At 43.0% G+C, this 14,338-nt stretch overlaps 1 protein-coding gene across 4 annotated transcripts in view; it reads left to right on the plus strand.

Moving 5' to 3' along the window:
• Positions 1 to 539: 539 nt before the first annotated feature.
• Positions 540 to 14,338, plus strand: part of LOC124797833 (serine/threonine-protein phosphatase 6 regulatory subunit 3) — a 188,955-nt gene continuing 175,156 nt past the window's right edge. For 3 of the 4 annotated variants that reach the window (XM_047260919.1, XM_047261088.1, XM_047261175.1), the window contains exon 1: positions 540 to 814. The gene's annotated coding sequence lies outside the window, so the exon portion shown is untranslated. The remainder of the gene's footprint in view (positions 815 to 14,338) is intronic. The other variant, XM_047261005.1, reaches the window with a different exon arrangement.

Consider the following 14,338-nt stretch of genomic DNA (forward strand, 5'->3'; position numbering starts at 1 on the left):
AAATTGCTACTAACAACCACTTTATAGAAATTTTCAGGCGCTTCGAAACACACACTTGGTAAAATTATTAACGTGAAAATCAAAACACTGCGATGGCGCTTAGAAATTCAGCCGTTAGATGGCAATTGAAAGACGGTAATCGGTCGTAGAGGAAGGAAAATGGCATCAAAAATTTAAAGTGACTTTAACTTATCTGACACGGCTAAAAGTGACGTCCCTCGAGCGGCGCTGCAGGAAATTTGGTATTCCCACGCGAAACTTCGGTTACGTCGATCGTGCGACGGTCAAGTGGCGTCACTTTTATTGCATGTGGAAGCCCACCTTGTATATGCTAGTGGAGGAAGGTTCTTAATAACAATATCTTCTAATTGAACATTTCTCAGCCAGTTCCTGAACCCTCGAAAACAAAATTTTGCATAGATCGTATGCGTTCTGAAAAAATTTGGACTGCATCCCGTTATAAAAAATTACGCATGCGAATGACCTGCGAACTGCTGTATATTTGATATTTTCTTCATATTATCTTTGGGAAAGTGCATTGTGGGAAACGAGAATGTAACGCCATCATAATGTATAATAGAATCAGATAATCTGTTTGTTTGTTTTGCTTTTTTAAATTTTTTACGTTGTAACAACGCGTGATATAAAGTACTTTAATAGAGTATTCCTATCTTGTGTTTTATACGTGAGCACCATTTGCTGTGATATTCTGACAGATGTATTCCTGTTGATTGGAGCAAAGATCTTCGTCAAATAAGAGGAACGCTTATTAGAACGATACAGAAGAAAGCTTCTGGCGTTTTGAACACCAAAGGTACGTAACAAATAATTTTACCTTGTTTTAGACCTCAGTGCTACGCTATGTAATTTTTTATATGCTAAAAATGAGTTAAGTTGCAGAAATCGAAGAACAGACACTAACATATCCGTTGGAAAATAAAAGGAAGTTTGTATTTAGTTACCGACGGGGATGGAATATGAGTGAGGAGTTCTTTCTTAGGTATTTGCTGTTTGCAGTTACTATTTCGGTTAATTTCTTTCAATAGAGAGATTAATACCTGGTGTTATTGTCCTATTGCATACCTGTTTTCCATTATGTCGGGAATTTTGTGTAAGTTGTTGGGATTGCATTGTTGTTAATTGGAGTATTTACAGATACGTTTGCCTTTCATCTTGCTTACATTTTACTGGTTTCTGGGATTCGAACTTAGTTGCTAATACAGAATATGAATGAGTTTTACACATATGCTGGTAACGTGAAGTAACTGAACTTAATAGTGTGTAGTCAGAAAAAATGTGTGTAGGTGTTAGCAGTTTGTGTGTTGCACATTACAAATTAGTATAAGTAACTGATTCAGACCCACCCACACACAAAAGTAGACAACTTTCAGAAAATAGACGGAGCGGGGGCAAATAAACCATGGGAGCAGCAATTTTTGAGAAATATTTTCCATTTTGTTTGTATTCCATACAAAACTTTCTTAGAAGGACGTTATTTGCATCGGAGATGTTGGGGTAATGATACATCTCTGTTTTGCACTGAAAAAAAAAAAAAAACCTATGTTAAAACACAAAAATTCATTGATATACCTGTTTCATCGTCCCCAGATAAAGTAAGCAGTAATAATTAAAAAAAGTAAATGACCTGTCAGAAGGAGAGTACTCCGTTAGAACAGGACTGGTACAAGAATTGAAACGTTTTTGGTTTTTTAGATTAGGCCTTATATGTTACTTTTCTCAATTTTGATGTTTAAAGCTGTTGGCAAGAACATTTCTCACATTCTTATGACTAAGGCTTATCTCAGTATACCACCGTTTGCAAATAAATATTCATTTTGAAATTATAGGGTTTTTTCTAAAATATTCTGTTGATTTCTGAGCTCTGTCTGTGTGGGCGTTACTCTTTATTTTTCATGTCTGTCACAGTGTTAAATCTAAAGTGGATTGGTTTTTGTTTCCTTGGGCTTTTGTTTAGGTACTTGCATGCACTCCTGTTTAGTAGGGGCCTAAGTTCTGGATGTTGAATGGTTTCACAACAAGAATAAAACATTAGTTACTAAGCCCTTTTTGCATGTGATTTGCTGATGCTGCCGACAAAAAAATAGTGTGTGTGTGTGTGTGTGTGTGGGTCGGTGGTAACAATGTTGTATCTAATATAATCAAGAGAATTTTAATAGCATAGCTGCAAGGTTCTTTGTCTGTCTAATATAGATGATATATTTACCTTTTTTAAAAAGCAATCATTTCTAGTAAGTGTAGTCAAACTAATATGTTCATTTTTGTCAAATTTAGCCAGTTTGCTATTGAGAAATAAAATGTCCAGCAAGTAACCACGTAAGGAAACAAATCAGGTATACATATCCTGTAGGTGGACTTGGTGTTCATAACTTTGATGTAAATTGTAAGCTGACCTGAGAGACGTGCAATTAAGTAAGCTGTTCCAGAATGAGATTTTCACTCTGCAGCGGAGACGCGCTGATATGAAACTTCCTGGCAGATTAAAACTGCAAGGTTCGCAGGAGAGCTTCTGTAAAGTTTGGAAGGTAGGAGACGAGGTACTGGCAGAAGTAAAGCTGTGAGTACCGGGCATGAGTCGTGCTTCGGTAGCTCAGTTGGTAGAGCACTTGCTCGCGAAAGGCAAAGGTCCCGAGTTCGAGTCTCGGTCGGGCACACAGTTTTAATCTGCCAGGAAGTTTCAAGTAAGCTGTTCATTACACAGAAATGTGCTGCAATGATAATGTACAGCTTGTCTATAGTAAGTTGATTCATGCAGAGGCTGTTGGGAACAGCAGGATGCTCACCTTGCCCATTTATTAGCACTTCCAAAAGGAGAGGAGTGATGAGAAGAAGGTAGCATTAGCTTCTTTTTCAGTGATCGCACCATTGCTCTTCACAATGTGTACACTGACATTGCATGTCTAAGAGCAGCCTAATGTTGTCAGTGCTTGGAGGTGAATGAAAGTTTAACTAGTGCTGATTTTCTACACTTCTGGCAGTGCCAGTAAAATGGTGAACTTATCATGGACAAGCTGTTGGCAAATGATACACTAATAACCACAATATTTTTACTGTATCCACATGAAATTTTGTCTCACAAACTGACCACTATTTGAAAATACTAGTATTTATAAATTATAATATTAAGAACATAACTTGTCTCCATGACGTAAACTTAATATATTTGACCCCTTCCCATGTGAATTAAAGCTCCTGATAGAGATAGAAAACTCATCTCCATATTTATCTGTCAAACGGTACCCTGCAGACACAAGAAGACATGTTACTATCATGGATTTTTATTTGTGTATTACATGACCTGCTCAGTGGTCATGTGTGTTTGGAATAATGGCTGATTTATGCCTGTGTGCATATTTGCATTTGAGATTTTGTGTAAAGATGTGAAATATTCCTGATTTGCACAGTCACATTACATATTGCAGCTGTAAGTAGAAATCGCGTGTTTTAATTGAAAAGCAAATTGAAATAATTTGTTCTTCACAACAATTGTTCTATAAACGAATGCGATTAGATATATCTAATAGATTTAGAAGTAGGTATGAGTTAGTGTAAAAGCCAATCATGTAAACACTCAGCAAGTAGCCTTGCATTTACAAAAGAAATATGTTTAAAAACAAATCATATGTTTGGCAGTATAATGTGGTGTCACAAATATGATTCATGAGACAAATGGGTATCCAAACAAACTTTCTGCAGGTAAAGTTATTTGAATTTTACATTACCAACATATTATTGCTGTCATCAACACCACCATCACTGTTACCACTATGTGTAGTATATGATGAAGTGACTGTGTGGGTGCTGGTAAGGCAAGTGACAGTTGCCATTCGCTTTACAAGCAGCTACCGTGACTAATCCAGTAACAGTAAACCACTTAAGGAAACAGTAAGGGAAAAAGAAATATATTAACAGATGTGAATCACGACAAGTTTTATTTCAGAATGTGAATTGGTATGGGTTTTATTGGTTATATGTGCTTGTCATATGCATTTTTGCAAGGATCACTGTGATAAATTTAGATATTTGATATTTACAGAAACATTGAAACAATTTCTTCCAGGCACTGTCATGAAAATATTAGCAATGCGAGAAGAGAATAGGTGTCATTAAACATATGTTTTGTGCTGTCAGTGGCTACAGTTACTGGGAATTTCCATGGAATTGCCACACAGAGCGAATTTATATCAATCGAGAATAATTTTATACGTAAAATACAGGGTTAGGTTCTCATTTACTCACGTATTAGGTTTAAAATAGCAGAGTTTCTTAGTGTTTTTAGCAAATATAACCATTGTCCCCTTTAGGAAACGCATTTTAATGTAAAATTTATACACTTAAAAATTTGACACTGAAACACACAATAAGACACCAATATTATTTTCATCGACATCCTAAATTGCATCTGGATGATCTACAATGGAAGATTATGATGGTCCTATACTCAGTTTTGTTTTCATGATTGGTTTCCTTACATGCAAGGCATTTGTAGCTGGGCATTTGACATTTATGTGAAGTGCCACACTGCTTGGCAAAGAAATGTTTATTTTTAGCTCTGTAGTCTTCTTTACCATTCGTTTATACAATTCTTTGTAACATGTAGGAAAAAGTTCAACTCCTCTCTTCACTATTGCACTTCTTACTACTTCAAGATCATGTTCATCAAAAATTGTCATTGCAGATGTCATTTTCAAAGCCTTGACCATTTTCTTTGGTGTCAGCTCTCTAACATGCCAAACTTCCGTTTCTTCTTTACTACTGTTCACACTGAAAACTATCAAGTCTTTGTTCGGGTCCTGGGAATGAGAGTTTTGGAAGTCACACACAATCTCTTCTTCAACATCAGTGAATCCAGTCTGCAATGTCATGTCTGTAAGTTCTCTCATTTTAATGTTGATATCGTTGATCACTTCATCTTCTAGCACTTACACAACATTGGGCCAGGTTTCTCCATGCACAATCCATACATTTTGATGTGCTGTCAGTCCATGTGTCTCTAATAACATCAGTCACTTCTTAATATTCAACTATAGCCAGAAAATCTTGATGGTAAGTCCATTATTTGAATCACATTCTTCTATTAAGTGAAGGAAATTTGATGCAGATAGTATCTACATCTACAGATATACTCCACAAGCCACTGTATGGTGCATGACAGAGGATACCATATACCATTACTAGTAATTTCCTTTCCTTTACCACTCGGTAATAGAGCGGCGGAAAATACATCTACTTGACCCTATATGAGCCTTAATTTCTCTTGCTTTACCTTTGTGGTCCTTACGCAAAATGTATGTGGGTGGCAGTAGAATTATTCTCCATCAGCTGCAAATGCTGGCTTATTTGATCCATAATTTTCCTCGAAAATAAGTTGCCTTCCTTCCAGAAATTTGCATTTGAGTTCCTAGCGCACCTCTGTAATACTTGCGAGTCGCTCAAACCTGCTGGTAACAAATTTAGCAGCCTGTCTCGGAATTGCTTGGGTGACTTCCTTTAGGCTAGTCTGATTTGGTGTGAATCTCAAACACTCGAGCAGTACTCAAGAATGGATTGCAATAGTGTCCTGTATGCAGTCGTTTTTACAGATGAACCAAATTTTGCTGAAATTTTCTCAATAAGCCAAAGTTGACTATTCAGCTTCGTACTTCAATCCTTAAATGCTAATTCTGTTTCATACATACTGCTTTGCAGCCTAGGTATTTAATCGACATGATGGTGTCAAATGTCACACTGCTATTGCTTATTTGAACATTATGGGTTTGTTTTTCCTAGTTGTCTGCTTAAACTTGTATGTTTTCTACATTTAGAGCCAGCTGTCACAAGCAATTGCAGATTGCTGTTCACCCTGTCCACCAGATCATTAGTGTGTGTAGAAAGTAATGTTGGACCTGTCACACTTTCGTGCAGCGCTCATGATGCCCTCACCTCTGATGAAGAGTTGTCAATGAGGGCAATGTACCAGTTTGTTACTCAAGAGATCTTCAAGCCACTCACTTTTCTCTGATAACCTGTTCCATATTCTCATATCTTTAAGTCTGCAGTGGTACACGGCGTCAAATGTTTTTTGGAAATCTAGATGTACGGAATCTGCCTGTTGCTCTTCATCCATAGTTTGCAGGATATCATATGAGAAAAGGGCAAGCTGAGTTTTTGATAAGCAATGCTTTTTTAAAACTGTGCTGATTAATGGAGAGAGGCTCTTCAGTCTGAAGAAAATCTAGTGTATTCGAACTTGAAATAAGTTCAAGAATTATGCAGCAAACTGAGGTTAAGGATATTAGTTTGTAATTTTGCGGGTCTGTTGGTCTACCCTTCTTATAAACAGGAGTCACCTGTGGGTTTTTTCCTGTTCCCTGGGACTTTGTGCTGAGTGAGAGATTCCTGATAAATGCAAGCTAAGTGAGTAGCCAGTGCAGTAGAGTACTCTCCGTAAAATCGCTACTGCTACACCAGACTGATCAAAGTGTGACTGGGTAGAAGCCATGGACCCACTTAAATGATTTTATGTAAGACCAGAATTTTCTTGAATTCTCGACAACATCTTATGCATAGGTATGACTGTGGTAGCTGTTGTATGCTTCATGCACTGATCTTTTCACGTACTTGCAAATCTCTACTAACTTTTACATGTTGTCAGTTGTGCATTCTCTTTTGAATCAAGAGTGCAACAGCCTTTGGTTCCTCAGCATTTTGTTGCTAAACTGCTGTGGGCCTTTTCCATCCTTAATCTAGTTACTCAGCATGTACTTCTCCAGAGCATGATTTACAATTTGTTTAAATTTTGCCCATAATTCCTCTGTGTCCACTGTACTGGAACCAAATGATGTTAATTATCTGTCTAAGTGAAATGCTAACAACTGCTTATCTGCTCTTTCTAGCAGAAATAATCTCCTAGCCATCCTGAATATAGGAAAAAAATCCTGATCAGTGGATTGCAGGGTGGATATAAAGTGTTCTGTGGCAGAAACAGGGCTTCGGTGTTTATATTTGAATCAGTGATGGAAAGTGGGTGGCTGGGGGAACATTATTGAGGAGAAGATGAATTTTGAAAGGGACTTTTTTTTTTTCTTTCTCACAGTAAGCCTTCAAATCTCCATGCAGTTCTTTAAGGAAATGGTCATAGAAAATAGCAGAAAGTATCACAGCGCTTTTTTTCCATCTCCAATGAACTCCCAGCCTGCTCTTGTCACAGCACTTTGGTACCCTAGGATTTTGAGAACAGTAGATGATAAGGGGTTTTAATATGCAATCCCCTGCAGCATTTCCTCCAAAGAGAAATGGCACAATAGTCATTGCTAGCCTTAAATCTGGGAATTGTTTTTGCTTCATTAGAAATAAAAGTGCAGCTAGACATCAGTTTCCAAAATAAGCCTGTTTCATCAAGGATGATTCCCAGTGAAGCCTCTTGCTGTCACACTTTCTTTAAACCTTTCTATAAATTCCTTGGCGTCAATTTAATCTGCCTCTCCTATTATTTTAATGTTGTGAAAGCCAAAATGATCCTTGAAATGATCAAACCAACCTGAGCTGGCCTAGAAAGATGCTGGGTCATCCTCTTCTTTCGTTAAATATGCATACAAGCACTTGTTATTCAAATAGCAGCTCCAGAGAGATGGATGTCCTACTGATTGTCAGTCCAATGGCGTAGCTTCTTCTTCTTCTTCTCCTCCTTCCCCCCCCCCCCCCCCCCCCCCCCCCCCCCCCCCCCGCCCCGCCCCCCCATCACCTCAAACTATATTTGCTCATTTTAGTTGCACTTATAGTGCATTTATAATAAGTTGCGGCTTTTGACAGTACGGTATGGAGCAAGTGGAGGGAAGTGTGTGCTGCACGCGTCAGCAGGTGACCACGGTATAATGCCAGTCCTATTTGGTGCGGAATTTGCAGGTTCGTGACACTGCGTGAGCAGCAAACCGGCCGATCTGTGACCTTTGTGAAACAAATTTATAGAAACTATTTGGTAGTAAACTCTCATTCTCACACATTTTACAGTTAAAATCTTCAGCTTCATGATGAACTGCCTATCATTCTGTTAGTGGCCGTAGTCATTGCAGTGTTTCGATAATAGGTAAACTAATGCAAGAAATTCTTGGTTTGCAGTGAAAAACAGATGTCACTATGAATTTGTGTTTGGTGGGTGTTAGATGTTGCTGTGGATTAAATGTAGGTAATGTACTGAATTATTCTCCAATCTCGAGAAAAAGGGAATGTACGTAAATCGCTCCGTCATGAACTCGTGCCTCAATGAAAAAGCTAGACTGAAATATTATAAATTTTTCGTGTGTTTTAAATGTTTTTAGATATTAGAACAAGATTTTGGCAAATGATCGTGCGCAAAGACAAGAGTGTTTACCATATGATTAATATGCGAAACTATCATATCTACCGCAACATTCAAGAGACTACAGATTTTTTCGATCAAATAATGTAATTATTGAGGGCCATCAATAGCTGGTCCCCCCTGTGGGTCCGGGGATTAGAATAGGCCTGAGATATTCCTGCCTGTCATAAGAGGTGACTAAAAGGAGTTTTACACGTTTTGGCCTTTATGTGATGTTCCCCTGTAGGGTTTGACCTCCATTTTTCAAAATTTTTCTGAAGACTGAGCCAATTGGGGAAGGGCGCCTTACATGGTGCATTGTGCCCATTGTGCATTGAGATCTTGAGCCCACTTTCTTGTTGTTGCATTGCAGTCCCATCCATTCTCCATCTCTTGGGTGAGGACACCTTCCTGGGTGCATTTTCCACAGGCACTACGCAGTGTCGCTTTCTGTGTTGACAATGAACATGGACTTCTTTGCATCTGATATCTCGCATGGTAGCCAGTCTGTTGTAGTAGGGCCGACTTGTAACCTGTTGGCTGGAGCCCCCAGACCACACAGGGATCACTCTGCTGTTGCCTGCGCTGTTAACTCCCCACATGTGCCAAGGGGTAGATGCCCATCCTCTTGGGGCATTGGGACTCCCGGCAATGGCCATCCTGCCAAGTGGCCTTTGCTGCGGCTGGATGGCACCTGTTGGGAGGGCCCTTGGTCGGAGTGGGTGGCATCAGGGCAGATGACATGCGATGAAGCTTAGTCCATCAACTCTTGCTGGTGGTGAAACACCAGCAGTCTCTAAGCGTTCACGAGCTCAATTCAATGCACAGAAGTAGGCCCCTAAATCGTTCCCCTCCCTGGCCACACCATGAGAGGAACGTCAGGCTAAGGATGGCAGTGAATCTTATTCGACTTGGTACCTTGTATGTTTGAGAGCTGATGGGGAATCTTTCATGATGATGAAGCCTCAGTTTTTTGTTGAGCATTTAGAGGACAAGTTTGGGGAGGTGAAGGGCTTGTCCAAAATGAGATCTGGGTCAGTCTTGATCAAAACAACATCCTCTGCCCGGTCTGTGATAAACTGGGGCATGTTTCTGTAACCATCATGCCCCATAAGAGCTGAAATATGGTTCAGGGAATCATATTTCAAAGGGAACTTCTTTTGCAGTCTGACGAGGAGTTGCGCCCCAATTTAGAACGGCGAGGTGTACATTTCGTCTGGTGTGTCCACTGGGGCCCAAGGGATAATCAGGTTACCATCGGTGCCTTCATCTTGCCCTTCAAGGGTGATACGTTGCCCGAGAAGGTCAAGGTGATGGCCTACCGCAGTGCTTTAAGTGCTGAAAGTTCGGCCATGTCTTCCCACTGTACTTCCAGCATCACATGTCGAGATTGCGGATGCCCATCACATCCCAATACTCAATGTGCCCCACCTCCCGTCTGTGTCAACTGCGGAGAGCACCATTCGCCTTGCTCGCCAGACTGCAGGATTCTCCAGAAACAAAGGAAAATCATGGAGTACAAGACCCTGGACCATTTGACCTACAATGAGCCTAAGAGAAAATTTGAACGCTTGCATCCTGTATGTATGACATTGTCTTATGCTGCTGCTACAGCAGTTCTGGCACTATCAGCTCTGCCAACCCCAATCACCTCTCGGACCTGGGAGACTACACCTGCCCCCTTGATGGTGGGGTGGCGTTTCCCTTCCTGTTGCTCCTGCACCACCTGCTTCAGGTGCAACGCTCTCCCAACCATCGGGGACATCTGTCCCCACTTCTAAGCCAGAGAAGCATAAGTCTTCTTTGGCTTCTTTCACTAGGAAGGGGTCCCTTGGATCACTCCCTTCCCAGGTTTCTGCTAGTGGGAAAGATGACACCTGCCAGTGGCTGAAGAGCCCAAAAGCAGCTGGTCGTAGGTCTTCACGCTCATCCACAGTCCCGAAGACTGAGCCAGTGAAGTCCTCCCAACCAGGGAAACCCAAGGAGCAGTGAGAGAAAGCCAAAAAGAAAACCCCAAGACCAAGGAAATTATGGTGTCACCCACACCACCGCTACCTACAAGCTCTGTCTCTGTGGATGAGGTGGAGATTCTGGCGTCCACTGAGGACCTAGGTCTCGCCAGACCCTCAGACACAATGTATATAGACAGCTAAGGCAATAAGTCTGTGGCAGCAGGTGACCCTGAGGCATAAACTGCCTCATTGAATGTTCCATGCCTTCCCAGTCTCACAATGATGTCATCCTGGCTGAGCTACGGCACCTGTTAAGCTTTACACCTGCTTTCTGTATTGCCCTCCAGGGAACCTGGTTCCCTGCAATGCGGACCTCTGCCTTCTATGGTTATAAGGGATATTACAGGAACTATAGCGACTATTATTGAGTGTCAGGTGGAGTTTGTCATAAACTCAGTCTGTAGTGCAACTGTGCCTCTTCAAACCCCTCTTGAAGCTGTCAGAATAAGGACGAAGCAGGAAATAACTGTCTGCAATGTATACCTTCCTCCAGATGGTGCAGTACCCCTGAATGTATTAGCTGCACTTATTGATTGACTCCCGTAAACCTTTCCTACTTTTGGGAGATTTTGACACCCATAACCCCTTGTGGGGTGGCCCCGTGCTTACTGGCCGAGGCAGAGATGTCGAAACTTTTCTGTCTCAGTTCGACCTGTGCCTCTTAAACACTGTGGCCACCACACATTTCAGTGTGGCTCATGCTAATTACTCGGCCATTGATTTATCAATTTGCATCCCAGGACTTCTCCCATCTATCCACTGGACAGCACATGATGACCTGTGTGGTAGTGACCACTTCCCCATCTTCCTGTCACTGCCTCAGTGACAGGCCCACAGACGCATGCCCAGATGGGCTTTAAACAAGGTGGACTGGGAAACTTTCACCTCTGCTGTCACTGTTGAATCTCCCCCACATGGTAACACCGCTGTGATGGTTGAGCAGGTAACTACAACAGTTGTTTCTGCAGCAGAAAACGCGATCCCTCGCTCTTTGTGGCGCCCCCGGCGCGAGGCGGTCAGGAGCATCGGCGAGCTCTACAGTGGCATAAGCAGCATCCTTTCCAGGAGAACGTCATAACCTTTAAACGGCTCCGTGCTCGCGTTTGCCAACTTATCAAACAACGGAAGCAGGAGTATTGGGAGAGATACGTCTCAACCATTGGGTGCCATACGTCACCTTCCCATGTCTGGGCAAAGATCGAATGTCTTTTCTGGTACCGGACCCCAACATGTGCTCCCGGTGTTACCACAAATGGCGTGTTATCTACCAACGCAATTGCCAAGCACTTTGCTCGAGCCTCTGCATCGGAGAATTACCCCCCAGCCTCTCGCACTGTCAAACGGCGGCTGGATTGGAATGTCCTCTCATTCACAACATGCCACAGTGAATCCTATAATGCCCCATTTACAGAGTGGGAGCTCCTCAGTGCCCTTGTACATTGCCCCGACACAGCTCCTGGGCCTGATCGGATCCACAGCCAAATGATTAAACATCTCTCATCTGACTACAGGTGACATCTCCTCGTCATCTTCAACCGGATCTGGTGCGATGGCGTATTTTCATCGCAATGGCGGGAGAGCACCATCATTCTGGTGCTCAAACTTGGTAACAACCCGCTTGATGTCGATAGCTATCAGCCTCACCAAAGTTCTTTGTGAGCTGCTGGAACATATGATGTGTCAGTGGTTGGGTTGGGTCCTGGAGTCATGTGGCCTACTGGCTCCATGTCAGTGTAGCTTCCACCAGGATAGCTCTACCACTGATAATCTTGTGTCCCTCAAGTCTACCATCCGAACAGCCTTTTCCAGATGCCAAAAACTGGTTGCTGTCTTTTTTTGACTTAGGTAAAGCATACGACAGGACCTGGCGACATCATATCCTTGCCACATTGTATGAGTGGGGTCTCTGGAACCCGCTCCCGATTTTTATCCAAAACTTCCTGTCGCTCCTACTTTCCATCTCCAAGTTGGTGCCTCCCACAGTTCCATCCATATCCAGGAGAATGGAGTCTCACAGGGCTCTGTATTTGTGTGGCCATTAACGGTCTAGCGGCAGCTGTCAGGCCCTCTGTCTCACCTTCTCTTTATGCAGGCAACTTCTGCATTTCGTACTGCTGCTCCAGTACTGGTGTTGCTGAGCGTCGCCTACAGGGAGCCATGCACAAGGCGCAGTCATGGGCTCTAGCTCACGTCTTCCAGTTTTCAGCCGCAAAGTCGTGTGTGATGCACTTCTGTCGGCGTCGTACCATTCATCCGGACCCAGAACTTTACCTTCATAACGATCCACTCACTGTAGTGGAGACATGTCGATTCTTAGGACTGGTTTTCAACGCTCAATTGACTTGGCTTCCTCATCTTAACTGCTGGCAGCACCTAAGTGCCCTCCGTTGCCTGAGCAACACCAATTGGGGTGCAGATCGCTCTATGCTGCTGCAGCTCTACAAAGCCCTTGTTCAATCCCAAATTGGCTATGGGAGTGTGTTTTATGGTTTTGCAGCACCCTCAGTGTTGCATTTACTCAGCCCTGCGCACTACTGCGGGGTTCGACTAGCGACAGGAGCATTTAGGACGAGTCCGGTGACCAGCGTACTGGTGGAGGCTGGGGTCCCTCCATTGCAAATCAGACGTGCACAACTGCTCGCCAGTTACGTTGCACACACTTGTTGTTCTTCTGAGCATCTGAATTACCGTCTCCTTTTCCCGCCTGTGGCAGTCCATCTCCCGCATTGGCGGCCCAGGTCGGGGCTAATGATTGCGGTTCATGTGTTCTTTCCTTTGTCACCTCTACTTGTGGTCTGTTCATGTATGCCTCCATGGTGTACGCCTCGGCCGCAGCTTCATCTAGATCTTTCACGTGCCTCTAAGGACTCCATTAACCCTGCAGCTGTCCGCTGTCGCTTCCTCTCGATTCTTGACGTGTTCCAGGGCTGTGAAGTGGTTTACACCAACGGCTTGATGGCTGATGGTTGCGTTGGCTTTGCCTACGTTCACGGCGGCCATATTGAACAGCATTCCTTACCCGTTGGATGTAGTGTATTCACTGCAGAGCTGGTGGCCATTTCTTGTGCACTTCAGTATCTCCGTTCATGCAATGAGGAGTCTTTTATATACTGACTCTTTGAGCAGCCTGAAAACTATCGACCAGTGCTACCCTCATCATCCTTTGGTAGTGTTCATCCAGGAATCCATCTATGCCCTGGAACAGTCCAGGTCCAGTTGTTCAGTGGTGTTCGTCTGGCTCCTGGTCACGTCGGAATCCCAGGATATGAACTTGCTGACAGCTACACTGAAACCACTTATGGAGATGGACATCCCCTTAACTGACCTGCGTTCATTATTACGCCTCAAGGTTTTGTCAGCTTTGGGAGACGGAATGGCAAAATCTCAGTACGCACAACAAACTGCGAGCCATTAAGGGGACCAAGAATGTGTGGAAGTCCCCAATGAGGGCCTCTCGTAGGGATTCCGTGGTTCTCTGCCGGCTCTGAATTGGCCATGCCTGGGCGACCCATGGCCACCTTCTGTGCTGTGAAGACCTGCCTGAGTGTCGGTGCGGCGCCTGGTTGACAGTGGCACATATTCTTCTGCCCTCTTCTTATTTGGCTGCCGTGTGACTTCATCTTAGGTTGCCTGACTCTTTATCATTGATTTTAGCAGACAACGCTTCATCGGCTGATTTGGTTTTATGTTTCATGTGTGAGGGTGGGTTTTATCATTTGGTCAGAGTTTTAGCACATGTCCTTTGTCCCTCTGTGTCCTCCACCCTAGTGCTTTTAGGATGGAGGATTTAATAATGTGTTGCGGGGTGGCTGGCTATTCCTTTTTATTTTCGTGGTCGACCAGCCACTGTAATCTGCTTTCTTGTTTTACTCTCTTCTAACTGTTTCTTGCCTGTCTGTTGTTTTTTTGTCCTTTTGTTCCTTTTAGTGTTTGTTGCCTTACCTTCATTCTTGTAGTCTTTCCTTCCTTTCTGTTTTGTGTTATATGTCTC

Source organism: Schistocerca piceifrons, chromosome 1 (genome assembly GCF_021461385.2).
Source record: "Schistocerca piceifrons isolate TAMUIC-IGC-003096 chromosome 1, iqSchPice1.1, whole genome shotgun sequence".
In the NCBI taxonomy this organism is placed as follows: Eukaryota; Metazoa; Arthropoda; class Insecta; order Orthoptera; family Acrididae; genus Schistocerca; species Schistocerca piceifrons.